Source organism: Peromyscus leucopus, chromosome 23 (genome assembly GCF_004664715.2).
Source record: "Peromyscus leucopus breed LL Stock chromosome 23, UCI_PerLeu_2.1, whole genome shotgun sequence".
NCBI lineage: Eukaryota > Metazoa > Chordata > Mammalia > Rodentia > Cricetidae > Peromyscus > Peromyscus leucopus.
This window is the reverse complement of record NC_051082.1, coordinates 6116804-6134384: the sequence shown is the minus strand read 5'-3', so window position 1 is coordinate 6134384 and position 17581 is coordinate 6116804.

Genomic DNA, 17581 nt, shown 5'->3' with positions numbered 1-17581 from the left:
TGCTTAGTAATCTGCATTTTGTCGTATTCTTTTATGTTGTATTTGTTTAACTCTGTGAAGCTGTGTTACTGTGCCTGTCTAAAACACCCGAGGGTCTAATAAAGAGCTGAATGGCCATTAGTGAGGAGAAAGAAAGGATAGGTGGGGCTGACAGGCAGAAAGAATAAATAGAGGAGAAATCTGGTTGGGGTGAGAAGAAGGAGAAGGAACAGGAGAACATGGAGAGGAGGATGCTAGCGGCCAGCCACTGAGTATGTGTGAAAGTAAGATATACAGATGTAAGTAAAGGAAAACGCCAAGAGGCAAAAGGTCGACTGGATAATTTACGTTAAGGAAAGCTGGCTACAAATAAGCCAAGCTAAGGCTGGGCATTTATAAGTAACAGTAAGTCTTGGTATATTGTTTATAAGGAGCTGGTGTTGGCCTCCAAAAAGAGCAAAGAACCAAAACAGTAAAAGGGTAAACAACAAGAACAACATTTTGGAGTACCATCATGGGCTGTATTTACATAGGGCCTGAGAAAGCTCTGAAAAAAATAAAAAAAGAGGAGAGGTCTCCTTTAAGGGTTTCTATGGGACAGTGAGCTCTTGAACAACCAGTCTGTTAAGTAGGAAGAAAAGCTAAGTAAAAACACCTGCCCAAGTGCAAGCATTTCATTTGGCATTCTAGAGCTCTAGAAAGGTTGAATGCAGTTCAGAAGAATCTCTGGTATCAGGACATGACGTTTAAGCTTGTCTCTCATGAACCGAAAAGTGGGCAGAGCCAGTTGCTAGTGCAGCATGGAGATCCTAGCCTCACCACTTAGCAGATTTTTGCTCCTACAGACTAAAAATTCTAAAAGAAATGCAGTGAAAGAGATCCAGATGTAAAACCTCTAAACACTTCCAGTGTGTTTAGTAATGTGTACAGGTTTAAGACAAGAAAAAAGGTATATCCACAGAAAAAAATGAATAGTTTAAAAATAAAGTCTTGGGAAGGGTTTTGGGGGCACACCTTTAGTCCCAGCACTCGAGAGGCAGAGGCAGGTGAATCTCTGTGAGTTTGAGGCTATCCTGGTCTACAAAGTGAGTTCCAAGACAGTCACAAAACTACACTGAAAAACCCTGTCTTGAAAAGTTAAAAGAAAAAAAAAACAAGTAAACAAAGTTGGTAGTTTATGTATAATGATCAAACTTGGAGTCACATTAGGTATGTTCTCAAGGTTAAATAGGTGTATTTTAGACAGATGATTTTCAAACAGTTTGAAGATGTACAGAATATGGCATTTAAGATGTTTAACTCCCTAAGGCTTTTCATGACAATGAGACACATCTGGTACTGGCAGCACTAATTTACTTCAGAAAAAATGATAAGCATCAAAGAAGTTCATAGGAGCTTGCCTTCATGGTGGCAAAGCTTGCCATTTGGACAAGAAATTGCTTTTGCCTTGACTGCTTGACTGTATGTTGTATAAACTGGACACGCAAGACCCATCGGAAAGTGACTGCTGAACTTTGCCAAAGCAAGGCGGGATGGTCCTCCAGGGTTCCTGCTTCCCAGAGGAGTCTGCCAGACATTCTGCAGGACCCAGAAGAAATCAACTGACAAACTTTGCCAGTGGGAGGCAGGACAGACCTTCAAGTTTCCTGTTACACTGAAAAGTCTGCCAGATACTCGGACCTGTAGCCTGAAGATGGATGCACAAACCTTTGAAAGGACGAGAAGACACCACAATAGGCTACTTAGTCTTTTCTCAGAGATCAGGCCTCAATTTCAGTGTCCTGAGACTTAAGCAAGCAGTTTCTGGGAGGGCCATGAACAAAAGACATAGTCCTTGCAGTAGCTCCTTTTCTTTACCTACTTCGACCACTCAAGGATCAGCCAATTCTTTACTGTCTGTGACCCCTCACCAACTTAGAGCGACGTGAATGAGACAAGGACAGAGCCTGGACCACTGAGTCCACCCCCACAGTCAGTACTTGCTAGGCTAGCATCCGTCCAGGACAGCTCAAGGACAAAGCCTGCAACTTGTCCAGGCCTGCCCCCAAATGGATAATGTTAACCCCCAACTCACCCTACCCAATTAAATGTTACTAACATGATTGCCCTGGCATGAACCAATCATGAGTCTATTCCTATGTAGTCTATAGACCCCAACCCCATTCTGCTTTGAAAACCCTGCCCCATTGTTACTCAGGGTCTCTCTTGCTGAGTCAGACTGATGCAGAGTTCCAAGAAAACTCGAAATAAAAAAGACTCTTACCTTTTTTGTCTGATTTGAGGCCTTGGTGGTCCTTGGGGAAATCTGGGTACAACAAATGAACAGGAACTTAGAGTGACTGTCCAGGCAGTTAGGTGTCTCTGTCACTTCTAGAGATTTGGAAGTTGCTTTCAATGCACTTACTGTTTACTCAGGGGTCTTGGATGGAGTTGAAGGCTGGATAGTTATAGTTGCAGTTTTCTTTAATTATGATAGAAAGTAAATTAGGTATAGAACTTTGGAGTAACTATGATGGCATGGATGGTGGAGTGTTTTCTCTGAATTTGCTAAGTACAAATGGGCTGAACATTGTAAATGTAGTTCTTACTTGATAACTGCTTTGTTGTATACAATTTATCTATGGTAAGCTTAAAACCTTTCCTGTTTATTTAGACAAAATGAGGAACTGTTGTGGAATATTATTTGAAGATGTGTTACATATGTTTATACTGTAGAATGTTTGTTTTAATAATGCAAAGATGTGTTGCATTCTTTTATGTGGCATTTGTTCAACTCTGTGAAGCTTTGTTTTTTGCCTGCCTAAAACATCTAATAAAGAACTGGCCAATAGCAAGGCATGAGAAAGGATAGGAGGGTCTGGCAGGCAGAGAGAATAAAGAGAGGAAAAATCTGGAAGGAAGGGAAGAAGAAGGAGAAGGAGCAATGGATGCTAGGGGCCAAGCCACCCAGCCACCCAGCCACATGTCAGTCATAGGGTAAGTGTGAAAGTAAGATATACAGAAGTAGGAAAGGAAAAATCCCAGAGGCAAAAGGCAGATGGGATAATTTAGATTAAGGAAAGCTGGCTATAAATAAGCCAAGCTAAGTCCAGACATTCGTAAGTAATAATAAGTTTCCATGTGTATTATTTATTTGGGAGCTGAGTAGTGGGTCCCCAAAAGAGCAAGTGACAAAAGGGTTAAAAATAACAACAGAGGGGAGGGGTGAAGAGAGAAGGAAAGAGAAGACAGAGAGGAAGGAGGGGACAGAAGAGAGAAAGAAGCAGTGTCATGTGGGCACTAAAGGCAACATCTTGGTCCTAAAAATATTGGACTCAAAACACTTCTGCTGTGAGCTCATCATAAGAAGTGGATATAGGAAACCAAACTAGACTGACCATAAATGATTCAAAGGCAGGCTTACATCCCGGTTGTAGGGAAAAGGGGCTGGCTAGAGAAACCCACCCTGACCCTGGAGCCCAGAATTAGGGAAGGATGGCTCAGATAAGGCCAGTGAGAGAAACACAGTTTAACTCAGATCAGAGCCATCTCTGCCCCTGTCCAACTGACTTGTGAAATCAACCAATCACAGAGCAGGACAGCAGAATCCTGGCCCTAGGGCCCAGGACCAGGGGAAGTAACACAGCCTGTGTTTGGGACCTGAGCCAGAGAAGTGAACACTTTATTCCCAAACCCAGAACCCAAGACATATGCCCTGACTCTGAGACTAGTACCAAAATAATACTCTTGGCCCCTAGAATCAGAGTCAGTGAAAGAAATGTGTCCTGGCTTTAGAGGTAGTGTCAAAAAGCCAAGAAAGGCCTGTGAATAAAACACAGTTTGGCCCTGAAATCAGGGCCATCTCTGCCCCTTGCTCACAAAACTGGCCAATACCTGGTCAGAAAATAAACTAACCAATCACAGTTGACTCCGCCTCTTAGACATTCTATATAAACTGCACTGCCCGGTCAGTTGTGAGCTGTTCTCTCCACCCTGGTAGAGGCAGCTACTCTCCTGGACTCCTCCTTCCCAAATAAACCTCTTTCTCAAAAGAGTATTGTGTGAAGACCTTCATTGACAGCTGAACAGAAGAACTTGCTGGGACGTCCCATAGTGGACTGAGAGAGAAAGAGCTGGTAACACTGAGCCAGAGATTGTGGCTCTCCAGGAGAGGAGCAGGATTGCTGTGTCCTGCGGGGAAACCATCCCCATCATACCATCATACTAGGTATATCCCTATCTTCCCGAAGAGTCAGGATAACCCTTCCTTGCTGAAGCAGTTCCAGGCCTGACTCTCCCAAGAAGTCAGAAAACCTTCCTTTCCAAGGTTGGGCTGTTTTGTTGCAGTCCCAGCCAACACAGTTGTCCTAAACAGCTCCAGGTGTCCGGGACACCTTCAGGGCAGAGCTCTTGTCCTAAGTAGCTCGAGGTATCTGGGATACCTCGCTCTCTAGGGCTGAACTGTCTCCTCACAGTTTCAGCCATCAATTTACTAACATTTGGTGCTGAAACCCGGGACACCAAACCCAGAGGTTTTGCAGTTTTCTTATACCAGTGACCTTCCAGTCTTCTCTGTGCCTAAACACACACCACAGGATAATAGTCCCAGTAAAGTACACAGCAGCTTAACTTTTTCCAAGAAACAAAACATCCTCTTCTCTACCTTTCTCTATCACCCAACCCCACAGGTGAAGCCAGGTTAATCTCTGGTTCCCTGATCAACAGGATTTAGAAATGAGATGTCTCATTGGCTAAAGGCTACAGGGTTTTCACTTTCCTTTAGTGAACAGCTGCCCAGTCCTCAGCCTTTTCACCCCCAACCTCATCCCCACCCATGATTCAAACTCAGGTCTCACCCCTCTCAAGGTCAGGCCTGGTGGGCAACAGGTGCAGCTGGAGCAGCCTATGCAGATGGAGTGACTGTTAGTAGTTGGTAATGGCTGTCCAGAGTCCTGCTGGAAGGGTAGGGGGAGCTTGAGTGTGGAGAAAACTAACTCAACTCACCCTACATGACTTTTATCCAGGGAAGAGATGAGTAGTGGGGGAAAGAGATGCTAGGATGGTAAGTTACAGGGTACATGACAGATGGTCAAACGCAGAGGCAAGAGGGCATTGGGCCTGCATACATTGTTCACAAACCACCATGTGGTTCTGAGAATTGAAGCCTGGTTGTCAGCAAGAGCAGAAAGTGCTCTTATGTGCTGAACAATCTCTTCAGCTCCTGTAACGGTTGATTGTCAGCTTCAGAGGCTGGCTAGGGAGAGCCTCAGCTGAAGGATTGCCTGCATCATATTGGCCTGTGGGCACATCTGCTGTGAAGGCATTTGCTGTCTGTCTTTCTTTTTTATTTTTTTTGGTTTTTTTTAGACAGTGTTTCTTTGTGTATCTTGTGCTGTCCTTAAATTCACTCTGAGACCAGACTAGCAATCAAACTCAGATATTCGCCTGCCTCTGCCTCCTGATTGTTGATATTAAAGGCATGCATCATCACCACCACTACCACCTGCCTACATTTCCAGTTCTTAAATGAAGTTTGTAGGTTAGTAAGATCTAGCCTACAATACAAGTCTCTTGACCTTAGTTTGATTCCTGGAACCCATTTAAAGGAAGAAGGAGAGACCTGACTCCACAGAGATCTTCTCTGACCTCCACATGTGCACACAAGTGCTCTCTCTGTCTCTCTCTCTGTCTCTGTCTCTCTTTCACACAAACAACACATTAATTAATTGGTTAACTAATTAAAGATTGAATATGTAACTGGACCTATCCCATAGGCTGTGTCATGTTCTTGGGACAGACTTAACATGTATTTTATACAGTTAACTTATAGGATTGTAGGGGCCAGCTCCTCCTGCCTGGGACCACACGTCACTATCAGCATCCCTTAGACCCAACGCCAGAAGCAATGTCTATATTTCCTTATGGCATTAAAGCTTCCATGAGTGAGGGACTTGACACTTTGCCAGTCACTTACTTGAGCTGGTTGGGGTGTTGAGCTAGTCCTTTCTCTGTCTCTGGGACAGCACTGATTCAGGCTCTGTCACCATCTACAGTAGCTCTGCAGGTCGGGACTGTGTGTGAGGGTACACACATTCTACTTCTGCGCTACACACACAGTAGTCACAGGCCCCGTGTGCTGACTGGACACTGTCAGAGCACAGCTACAGGACTCTAAAGAGAAGCCACTGAGTCCTCCCCTCACTCAGGATGAACCTCCTTCTGCTGGCTGCTCTGGTCACAGGTAGGACCCTTGTCCCCTCTGAGTGCCCCCCATGTCCCTTGTCTTCAATGCACAGTTTGACAATTGTCACACCTGAAGTTCTTGTTTATGGCTGCAATTCTATTTTTTTTCCTCCATGAGAGGGTTTCTTTGAAAGTGATGGCTGGTTTGAAATTCACTCTATAGACTGTCCTGGTTTGAACTCAGATATTCACCTGCGTCAGCATCCAGAGTGCTGTGATTATATTGTGTGTGTTCCACTATACCTGGCTTCTCCTTCATTTTAATAGTGAGCAAGTATCCCACCGCAGACTGAATCCTGGTCATTTACCTACTCCTCAGCTGATGAACATTTTGTTGTATCAAATGCTGACATTACAATGATGATCTGACCATTATCCTTGTCTATGAGCTGTGCATGGCCATACAACAGATTCCTTCTAATTCTTCCAGTGTGAAACAATGAGCATGTGTTGGCTGCTTCTCTGGCTCAAAGTCTCAGCTAGAACTGTGATGAATCCCACTGCTGGCTAAGGCTAGGCTTTCACCAGGTCTTGAGTAGAGATGGGGCAGCTTTTAAACTCAAGAGATGCTTGGAAAGGAAAGAAGGGTAGGGTGGGGGGAGGAAAGAAAGACAAGAGGGGAGAGGAGAGAGATAGATGCAGTGTCACAAGGGCACTAAAGTGAACATCTTGCTCTAAAAATACTGGATTGCTGGGTGGTGTCCATGCAGGCCTTTATTCCCTGGACTGTAGATGCAGAGATTGGCAGATCTTTGCAAGTTGGATCCAGCCAGGTTTATAGAGCCAGTTCCAGTTCGGACTCCAAAGCTATAGAAAACTCTCTCAAAATAAAAGAGCCCCCCTCCAAAACAACTGAACTCAAACACTTGTGCTGTGCACTCATCATAAGAAATAGGATATAGGGGCTAGAAAGATGGCTAAGAGGTTAAGAGCACTAGCAGCTCTTCCAGAGGTCATGAGTCCAATTCCCTGCAACCACATGGTGACTCACAAACCATCTATAAGAGATCTGGTGCCCTCTTCTGGCCTGCAGGCATATATTTCGAACACATAATAAATAAATAAGTAAATCTTAGGGATAAAGAAAAGGAGTTGGATATAGGAAACCACACTGGACCAACTGTAAATGACCTGAAGGCAGGATTATGTCCTGGTGGACTTCCAGTCTTCACTGTGCCTTAACACACACCACAGCATAATTGTCCCAGTGAAGCATATATCAGCCTAGCTTTTTGAACAAAGAAAACAGGACACATCCTCTTCTCTACCTTTCTCTATCATGAGACTCTGAAGGTAAAGCCAGGTTAATCCCTGGTTCCCTGGTCAACCAGGATTAGCAATAACCTGTCTCATTGGCTGGTTAAAGACTGCGTGGTTGTCAGTCACTCTTTTCCTTTAGTGAACAGCTGCCCAGTTCTCCGTCTTTCTCACCCAATCCCATCACCACTGGAGACCCAAAGGTCAGACCTTGACCCTCCCAAGGTCAGGCCTGGTGAGCAACAGCTGCAGCCAGAGTGTCCTGCTCAGGCATAGTGTGTGGTGATGTTTTTCTGGTGCTGAAATGTGATATTTTATTCGTCTGTTAATAGGTAAAGTTGCCTGGTGATTGGAGGTCAAAGCAAGCCAGGAATGTAGGTCAGGCAGTGGTGGCACATGCCCTTGGTCTGATCATGTGGCAGGCAGAGTCTCTGTGTGGTCCAGGATGCAGCCAAGTGTGGTGACAGGTGTCTTTGGTCCTGGTGCCAACCATGGAGACCTGGAGGTCTGTGTGGATGGGCAGTGCAGTGGGTAGCCATATCAGTTTTGATCTTGAAGTTCCAACCCCCACTGAGGCTTCGGCAACTGTCACGCTTACAAGGTGGGGCCAAGGGAGGACTCTGGAGACTTGAGATCTGGATGGGCAAACTCTCTCTCTGTTCCTGGACTCTGGACGGTGGAGGTTGACCAAGTAGAGGTCCAGAGAACACCACTGGACTGCGATACACCTTCCCCAGACCCCGCGACCTACCTATCCCTTCATTTGTAAGTTACCCATTAAATAAATCTTCCTTTTAACTACGTGGAGTGGCCTTAATAATTTCACCAATAGGGTAGTGACGAAGAAGTGATGTGGCTGGGCTTGGAGATGGTGAGAGGGCAGAACAACAGGGCAATGGAAGCTCAGTCTGGACAGGAAGAGGCCCTCTCTCTGTGGAAGCTACTGCGTGGTTTTAAGTTAAGGCTAGTTGTGGCTATTTGCTCTGATCTCTTTAGCTATTACCTCTGTATTTTGCTCTGTGTTTCTTATTTAATAAGACTGTTTAGAAATTCATCTACAATTGGCTCCCATGTGGCAAGATTTCATTAAAAACCTATTTGTGTCCTTTTAGGCCAGTTACAGGCTCCAGGCCCAGCCAGAGAGAGGTACAAGCGGTCTTGCTGCATGCAGTCAGAGCTGCACCTAGAGCTGCACTTGACCATAGCTACAAGTGGTCTGGCTATACCCAGCTGGAGCTACTTGTGGCCAGATCTCCAACTCAGGTGGCGGGAGCTTAAAGGAGCTGGAGCTACAAGGGGCTCAGGCCCAAAATGGCTCAGACTGGAGCATATGGAGATGTTTTATTTGTACTGAAATGTGATTTTATTTATACGTTAATAAATAAAGTTGCCTGGGGGTCAGAGATAATAGCAAGCCATCGCAGAAGCTGGGCTGTGGTGGTGCACGCCTTTAATGCCAGCTCTTGGGAGGCAGAGCTAGGCAGATCTCTGTATGTTCAAGGATACAGCCAGCATTGGAGACACATGCCTTTAATCTCAATACCAACCATTGAAGACCTGGAGGTCTGTACAGACAGGCAGTGACGAGGCGGTCATGTGGTTGGGTTTACAACCAATGAGAAGGCAGAACAGAAAGTCTTTATAAAGAAAAACACACAGGAAGTAGCTCTCTTGGCTGAAGAGAATAGCTACAAAGTGAAGGGTAAGACTCTTAGCTCTGACCTCTTGGGCTTTCATCTTTGCATTGGTTCTGTGTTTCTTATTGAATAAGATGGTTACTTCTACATTTGGTGCCCAACGTGGAAAGAATCCATTAAAACCACTTGGCTTGGCTTGGCAGCAGGTCCGGTGTCCTGCCTGGGCAGCCCGGCTCCCTAGCTTGGGCCCAGGTCGGCTTAGGTCTCAGGACAGACTGACCCCAAGCATTACCCACAGCTGGAGCTACTTGCTTAAATCCGGTGCTACAAACAACTCAGGCCTGCTGAACAGGACCCTGCATGTAAAGCCAATGCACGTGGTCGGAGCTTAAGAACCCGGAGCCCAGGCTTGACTCAGCTCAAGTGGGAACACGTGACTGGATTTAAGCTTTTAGCCAGAACTTGTGGCTATGCTTTCTTGCTTTCTTGCTCTCTCTCTCTCTCTCTCTCTCTCTCTCTCTATATATATATATATATATATATATATATATATATATATATATATATATATCTGGATTCACACCTCGGACACTAGGTGGCTGTTTTGAAATTCCCTCAGATTTCTACTGTTCTATGCAGACTTGGTAAGTCAATTAAGATATCAGATATTTTAAAGGAAACTATTTAAAAGAGAAATTTTTTTCCACACTAAAAAAAAAAAGGGTTTTATGTGTACACTGGAAGAAAATTGGGCTTTGTTTGAAATTTTAGGTGGTCTGACAATGGAACAACTATATGATAAGATTAATGTCAATTGAATTATGCACTTTACTTTTCTTATCCTCGTTTTACTATTTAAAAAGATAGTCAATTTAAGTGCCAGGATAAAAGATTTAGTTAAACCTGTTAAAATGAATTACAGAAAATTCAAATTCAGACAGAAGAAATTAACAGTGAAGTTGTTTCAAGATTAGATCATAAGATTACAGAAAGAAAGCCTGTTTTCATACATTCACCCTTAATTTATCCGGTAACCATACAGCAGTTACCTGATCAAGTGAATGCACAAAATATTTGGACTCCAATTGAAATGTTAGATTTACAAAGTTTTAAGGAAGCAATAGTATCTTATGACATGCATCCCCCATATGTAAAGCAAATGTTAAACACCTGGTCAACTTATAGTAGGATTATACCACAGGATTGGCAGGAGCTGGTACATGATGTTCTGGAACCCTGACAGAGGCTCCAGTGGCAAATATGGTTTAAAGAGGAATCTAAAAACATAGAAAAACAATGGAGGGATAAAGGAATGCAAGTCTTCCAGGATCACCTTGTTGAAGAAGGCCAATATGCTGCAGTACAAACACAATGTTCATATGCTATCCAAACCTTAATTCTATGTCGAATGGCAGCCTTGAATGCATGGAACAGAGTTGAGGAATGAGGAGAGAAAACTGAGTCATTTACAAAGGTTATACAGGGCCCAAAAGAATCTTTTATAATGATTTCACAGATTTTTTTTTTACAAAGACTGGCTTCAGCAGTAAAGAGAATGGTCCCAGATTCAGAAGCTAGTCAGATAATAATTGAATCTTTGGCCTTTGAGAACGTGAATGCAGCGTGCAAAAGAATAATCAGGCCATTAAAGGCAAGATCTGCACCTTTGGAAGATTGGATTAGAGACACAGTTAATGTTGAGACTCATGAGCATGATGCTATGTGGGTAGGAGAAGCAATTTCAAAAGGTTTGAGAAATGTTAGATGTTTTGGATGTGGAAAGCAAGGACATCTGAAAAGGGACTGTAAACAGGTCATTCCTAGAAACAAATGTTTCTTCAAATAAGTATGGCAACAGAATGCCCCTTCCTTCTGGAGTATGCAGAAGGTGTGGTAAGGGAAAACACTGGACCAACAAATGTAGAATGTAGATCAACAAGAGACAGGCAAGGTAATCCTTTGCCTCAGTCTTTGGGAAAGTCCCAGAGGGGCCTCATGCAGGCCCCCATAGCAAATCCAGTTCAAACCTTTCCTGCAGTTGTAGAGGAAACCCCTACTCAGAGCAATTAAATAACCAAATGCCTATTGGAATAAATCATGCTGGTCAGGATGATGAAACAGAGAGAATAGAAAATTCAGGAAAAAACATAAAGAAAAATTTTTGGCAAACTTCTATTAATGAACAAAGACCAAAAATAAAAATAAAAATAAAAAAAAAATAAAAATAAATGGTGTTTTGTTTTCTGGTCTGGTAGACACCAGAGTTGCACCAGAATTTTGGTATCCAACCTGGCCTCTTCAGGAGGTAAATGTTCAACTGTTAGGAACTGAGACATTATCTCAAGTGAAACAGAGTGCAAGATGGCTCAAATGTATAGGTCCAGAAGGACAGAGAGGAAAATTAAAACCATATATGGCTAACATGGCTATGAAGCTCTGGGGTCAAGATTTGTTGCAACAATGGAATACTCAGATTAACATCCCTCCAACCTCAGAAACAAATCATAAACTAGCACATGTTTCTGAGAGAAATATTAGATGATATTATTCTAATGAGTGGTCACCAGCCATCCATATTATACAAGAACGGGGCACAACAACTGATAATTTTCCAAAAACACCAACAGCTCTTCCTTTAAAATGGTTAACAGACAAACCTGTATGGGTTCAGCAATGGCCTTTGACAACAGAGAAACTCCAAGCTTTAGAAGAGCTGGTAGAAGAACAGTTAAATGCTCATCATATTGAAGAATCAACCAGCCCTTGGAATTCTCCTGTATTTGTTATTAAAAAGAAATCTGGTAAATGGAGAATGGTAACAGACCTTAGAGCAATTAACAAAGTAATCCAGCCAATGGGCTCTCTACAATCTGGAATTCCTTTGCCTACTCTGTTACCAAAAGGATGGCCTCTCATAGTTATTGATTTAAAAGACTGTTTCTTTTCAATACCCTTACAAGAAAAAGACAGAGAAAGATTTGCTTTCACAGTGCCTACTTATAATAATTCTCAGCCAGTTAAAATATTTCGATTCAGGTCCAGCGGCGGCCCACAGAGGTGGACAGGCCCTGCGGCGGAGATAAGCAGACGGAGGTGGACAGGACTGGCGGCGGTGGCCGACAGAGACATTCAGGCCCGGCGGCGGCCCACAGAAGTAGACAGGCCATGCGGTGGAAACAGGCAGACACAGGTCGGCGACTCACGGAGGTGGAAGGGCCCGGTGGCAGCGGCCGACAGGGACATACAGGCCCAGTGGCAGAGACAAGTAGACGCAGGTGGGCCTGTGGCGGCAGGCCACAGGGGTGGACAGGCCCAGGGACACAGCTTGGAGCAGGGACACCCCTGGCCCCAACACCTGGGGAGGAGGCTATCTCCGTGGGTCGGAACCAGGGCGAGTCTGGACACTCCGTCTGGGGACAACCCAGGGCCCAACTGCTGATCCTGTGAAACCCAACAACTTGGAGGTGTTGGTGAGACTACCCTGCTCAGCTGAAACCCATTTGGGAGAGGATTCAGATGCCTACAGTTTGAAGTCTGAAGAAACAAGAACAGCTGAGGAGTTGACAAATGAACAAAACGTGACCCAGGAACACAGAAGAAGGCGCTACCCAGCCACCAAACCAGATCACGAGAATCATAAGTATATAATTCACCGACTGAAATCAGCTGTCCCTGAAGAAACAGCCCAATAGCACCAATTTAACCAAGAACCCCTACTAAACCAAGACTAAAAATTAGAACAAGAGAGGCACTCTCAGACATAGACACCACCTGCACCGCACAGAGGAAAAGATGAGTAGACGGCACTGCAAAAATACAGGCAACAACATAAAGACCTATATGGCAACATCAGAACCTAGTGATTCTACACCTGCAAGACCTAAACATACCATGACAGAAGAAATAGAAGAGATCAACCCTAAAAATGACTTTAAGAAGATGATAGAGGCCCTTAAAGAAGAAATAAAACATTCCCTCAATGAGGAAATAAAAACTTTCCTTAAAGAGGAAATGAAAAACTACCTTAAAGAGGAAATAAAAACTTCCCTTAAAGAGGAAATGAAAAACTCCATTAAAGAGGAAATAAAAAACTCCCTTAAAGAAATGGAAGAAAAAACGAACAAAAAATGGGAAGAAATCAAATCAAGCCAAGAAAAGGCAATTAAACAGATGAAAGAAACATTCCAAGATCTGAAAAATGAATTTGAGACAATAAAGAAAACACATGCTGAGGGAATGCTGGAAATAGAAATCCTGACAAAACGAACAGGAACTACAGAAACAAGCATAACCAACCGATTGCAAGAGATGGAACAGAGAATCTCTGACACTGAAGACATGATAGAGAAAATAGATTCGTCAGTCAAAGAAAACACTAAAGAAAAAAAGTCGTAACACAAAACGTCCAGGAAATTTGGGACACCATGAAAAGACCAAACCTAAGAATAATAGGGATAGAAGAAGGAAAGAATACCAACTCAAAGGCACAGAAAATATATTCAACAAAATTATAGAAGAAAACTTTCCTAACCTAAAGAAAGAAATACCTATGAAGATACAAGAAGTTTACAGAACACCGAATAGGCTGGATCCAAAAAAAAAGTCCCCTCGCCACATAATAATCAAAACACTAAACACACAGAACAAAGAAAAAATATTAAGAGCTGCAAAGGAAAAAGACCAAGTAACATATAAAGGTAAACCCATCAGAATAACACCAGACTACTCAATAGAGACTATGAAAGCTAGAAGATCATGGACAAATCTCATGCAGACACTAAGAGACCATGGATGCCAACCCAGACTATTATACCCAGCAAAACTCTTAATCACCATAGGTGGAGTAAACAAAATATTCCAGGATAAAACCAGATTTAATCAATACCTGTCTACAAACCCAGCCCTACAGAAAGCACTAGAAGGGAAAATTCAACCCAAAGAAGCTAAACACATCCATGAAAAATCAAGCAATAGATAATCCCACACCAACATACACCACAGGAGAAACAAGCTGGTGTACCTATCCTAATATCTAGAGAAAAAGGATGTTTCAAAAGAGAAGAAGTCTTGTGGCAATGCCTCAGTGGTCCAGGTAACTACCAGAACTCGGAAAAGTTGGTTGAACTTGGGATTGACTGGGAGGCCAAAGATTTAAAAAGCAGAAGATTCTCTCAAGACACAAGTTGTATGATAATAGTGTATTTTGTGTGTGTGAATGAGAATTTGTAAATGTTAAATTCTAGGCTTCGACAATCATTGTCAGTGCAGATTAAGCTGCAAGTATTTATGTTTTAAAACTTAAATTATAAAGCTAGTTACATCTTTCTAACAACTAGTTTTAATGTTTATGAGCATATTTTACCTACATTACCTTTTCAGGATGTTGAGAAAGATGTATCACAAGCAAGGCTGGAGGCTGGGGGCTAGATGGTGTTGAGGAAGAGGTCTTGGTGGACTCTTTCATAGAGCAAAGGGAAGCAATGCCTTCTGGGAAATGAGCTAAGTTTTAATCTAGTCTTTAAGATTAGAAGTCAAAAACAAAAATATTAAGGAAAGGAAAACCTAATTGATCTTTGAAGTATTGTTATGTGGAATTGAGTGGGACTTTTGAGGCCTTTCTTCCAGAAAACAAGGACTTGGTTGTCAGGCCTATATTAGGCCTAAACCTTGGTGCCATGTAGTTGTACTTAAATCATTTCAATGGAAAGTGTCTTAGTGATTGGAACATCTAGTGCAGTTTGGAGTTCTTCCATTTGAAAAATGTGATATTTGCATGGGATTGTTTGAATCTTGTTTTCTAGTCCCTCCCCATCACCACCCTCATAGTCTAAAGGTAGTTTTTTCTCTTGATAAAGGAACAAAAAAAGGTGAACATCTTGTTTGTAAATAGGTATCTAGTAACTAGTGGTAAACTTGAAATGGTAGAATTCTTTAAAGCCTAATTCTAGATAGCCTTAAGAAAATGTATCTTAATTATTTTTGAACCTGTATTCACCTTGTTTTTTTCAAATATCTTAAGTTATATTTTCTTTTTCAGAGCTGCTTCTTATTTGGGGCTACTTTTTTTTTAATTGAGGTGTAATTCATAAAAGGGTATATTGTTTTGATGAGACTTTTTACAACTGTGGCTGGATGTCTTTCTTTAGTCTTCCAAGAAGGGCCATTTTACTTTTTTAGAGTTACTTTTTAAAGTCATGAGGTCAACAACTTGGACTACTATGCATGTAAGTGCTAATGCAAATTAAAGCCCAAGTTGACCTCCAGCAGCAGCTCATTCTATGTTGACAGTGAGAGAACACTTTGCCTGTTAGGATACTGTTACTCGTGGACTGAAATGCTGAAGAAACCCCTCCCCCTATTCTGTTTTTTGCAAAAATCAAGGTATATTCTAGGGTTTCCTGGTTGACCTCAACAGATAAACTGAGATGATAGTCTTAGTTCAGAAATGATCTGAATGTAGATTTACAGTCTACGTGTACAGCTGGCTAAGTGAGATCGCTTTCACAGTTCTGCATGTATCCCATCGGCTCCCCATTAGTCACTGAACTCTTAAAACTGGTATTGTAACATTATCACAATGTTTTGTGCCTATTTTATAAACTTTACAGTGCAATATGTGTTCCTTTTCTGAGGCAAACCAAAGGTATATTTCTCAAGGTTCTGCTGCTATCAGCAACGTTGATGGAGGATTTTTTATACATTTGTAATAGAAAGAAATAAACCAGAAAAAAAGAAGAAGAAAAAAGTGGTGGAGGAAAAGGTGAACACTGCAAGAATACTCAAAAGGGCTGAGAGTTGCAAACGCCAAGAATGGCTTTGCATAGTAAATGGAATAGAACAGCTCTGAACTGTAGCTTACTTTTTCTGGTTTGGTCTGACAGAATGATTGAATGCTTTTGTACAAAAATCAGAGCCTTAAAAACAAGGATTTGGTGAGATTGTAAAATGGTGTGCCACTTTGGCAAAACAGTTTGGTGGTTGGTCAAAATGCAAAACATTGTTACTCTGTTACTCAACAATTCTACCCTTAGGAATATATCCTCAAACTACTGAAAATGTGAACCTATGAAACATGTACATGAAGGTTTACAGCAGTGTGTTGCTAATAGTAAAAAAGTTAAAACAACTCAAATAGCTATCAGATACTGGAGAGAAATAAAATGTGGCTTATTCATACAATAGAATATTATTAAGACATAAAAATGAATGAGAAACTGACAGATTAAATGACTTTGGTGAACCTTCATAATTTCATTTGTAGATCTTTCCATTTCTAATTTATAAATACATTTGGGGTTATAAATTATAAATGTACTGCCTCCTGTCAACATTGTATACTTCTATTTGATGATTTCTGTGTCAAACATTATATGGAAATGTTTCCAAGTATTTTCTGTATTAATTGTGAATGAATAGAACAAAATAAATTGCCTGTGATGGAAAAAAAAAGATTTCAATGGAGGGTCCTCCTACAGGGAATTTTGAATAGCCCGACTTTGTGCCAATATTTTGTACAACAGCCTTTGGAAGTGATATGTAAAAACTTTCCTAAATCTATAATTTATTATTATATGGATGATATTTTCTAGATGACTCAAATGCAGATACTTTAGAAAGAATGTTTGAAGAAATAAAGAAAATTTTGCCTTGCTGGGGATTACAAATTGCTCTTGAAAAGATACAAAGACGAGATTCTATTAATTATTTAGGATATAAAATAGAGCTACAAAAATTAAACCCCAAAGGTGCAAATTAGGAGAGACAGACTACAGACTCTTAATGACTTTCAAAGATTATTTGGAGACATTTCTCATCTACAAACTATTGTTGGGGTAAAAAAATGATGAACTGAATAATTTGTTCAAAACCTTAGAATATGACAAGGACTTAAATAGTCCAAGAGAATTATCACCTGAAGCTGAGAAAGAATTGGCCTTGGTAGAAAAGAAAGTACATGAGGGGCATGTGGATCATATTGATCCAAAGCTGGATTGCATTTTAGGCTTTCATCTTTGCATTGGTTCTGTGTTTCTTATTGAATAAGATGGTTACTTCTACAGGAGCATGTTGCTGGACTTTGGCTTTTAGCTTTTTTCTCTTCTCCTGGTAGGTAGTAGATTCTCTCTCTCTCTCTCTCTCTCTCTCTCTCTCTCTCTCTCTCTCTCTCTCTCTCTCTCTCGATTCCCACCTCAGACTGCAATCACTCTAGGTAACTGTTTTGAAATTCCCTCGGACTTCTATTGTTCTACACAGACTTGGTAAGTCAATTAAAATATCAGATATATTAAAGGGAGAAACTACTTAAAAGAGAAAAAATTTTCCCACTTTAAAAAAATGGGAAATATCTTTACAATGTAAGGAAATTGGTCTTTGTTTGATAAAAACATTAGGCAATCTGAAAATGGAACAGTTACATGAGATGATTAATGTTGATGGGATGTATGTAATTTCAACTATACATATTGGTTTAATTATCCTTATTTTAT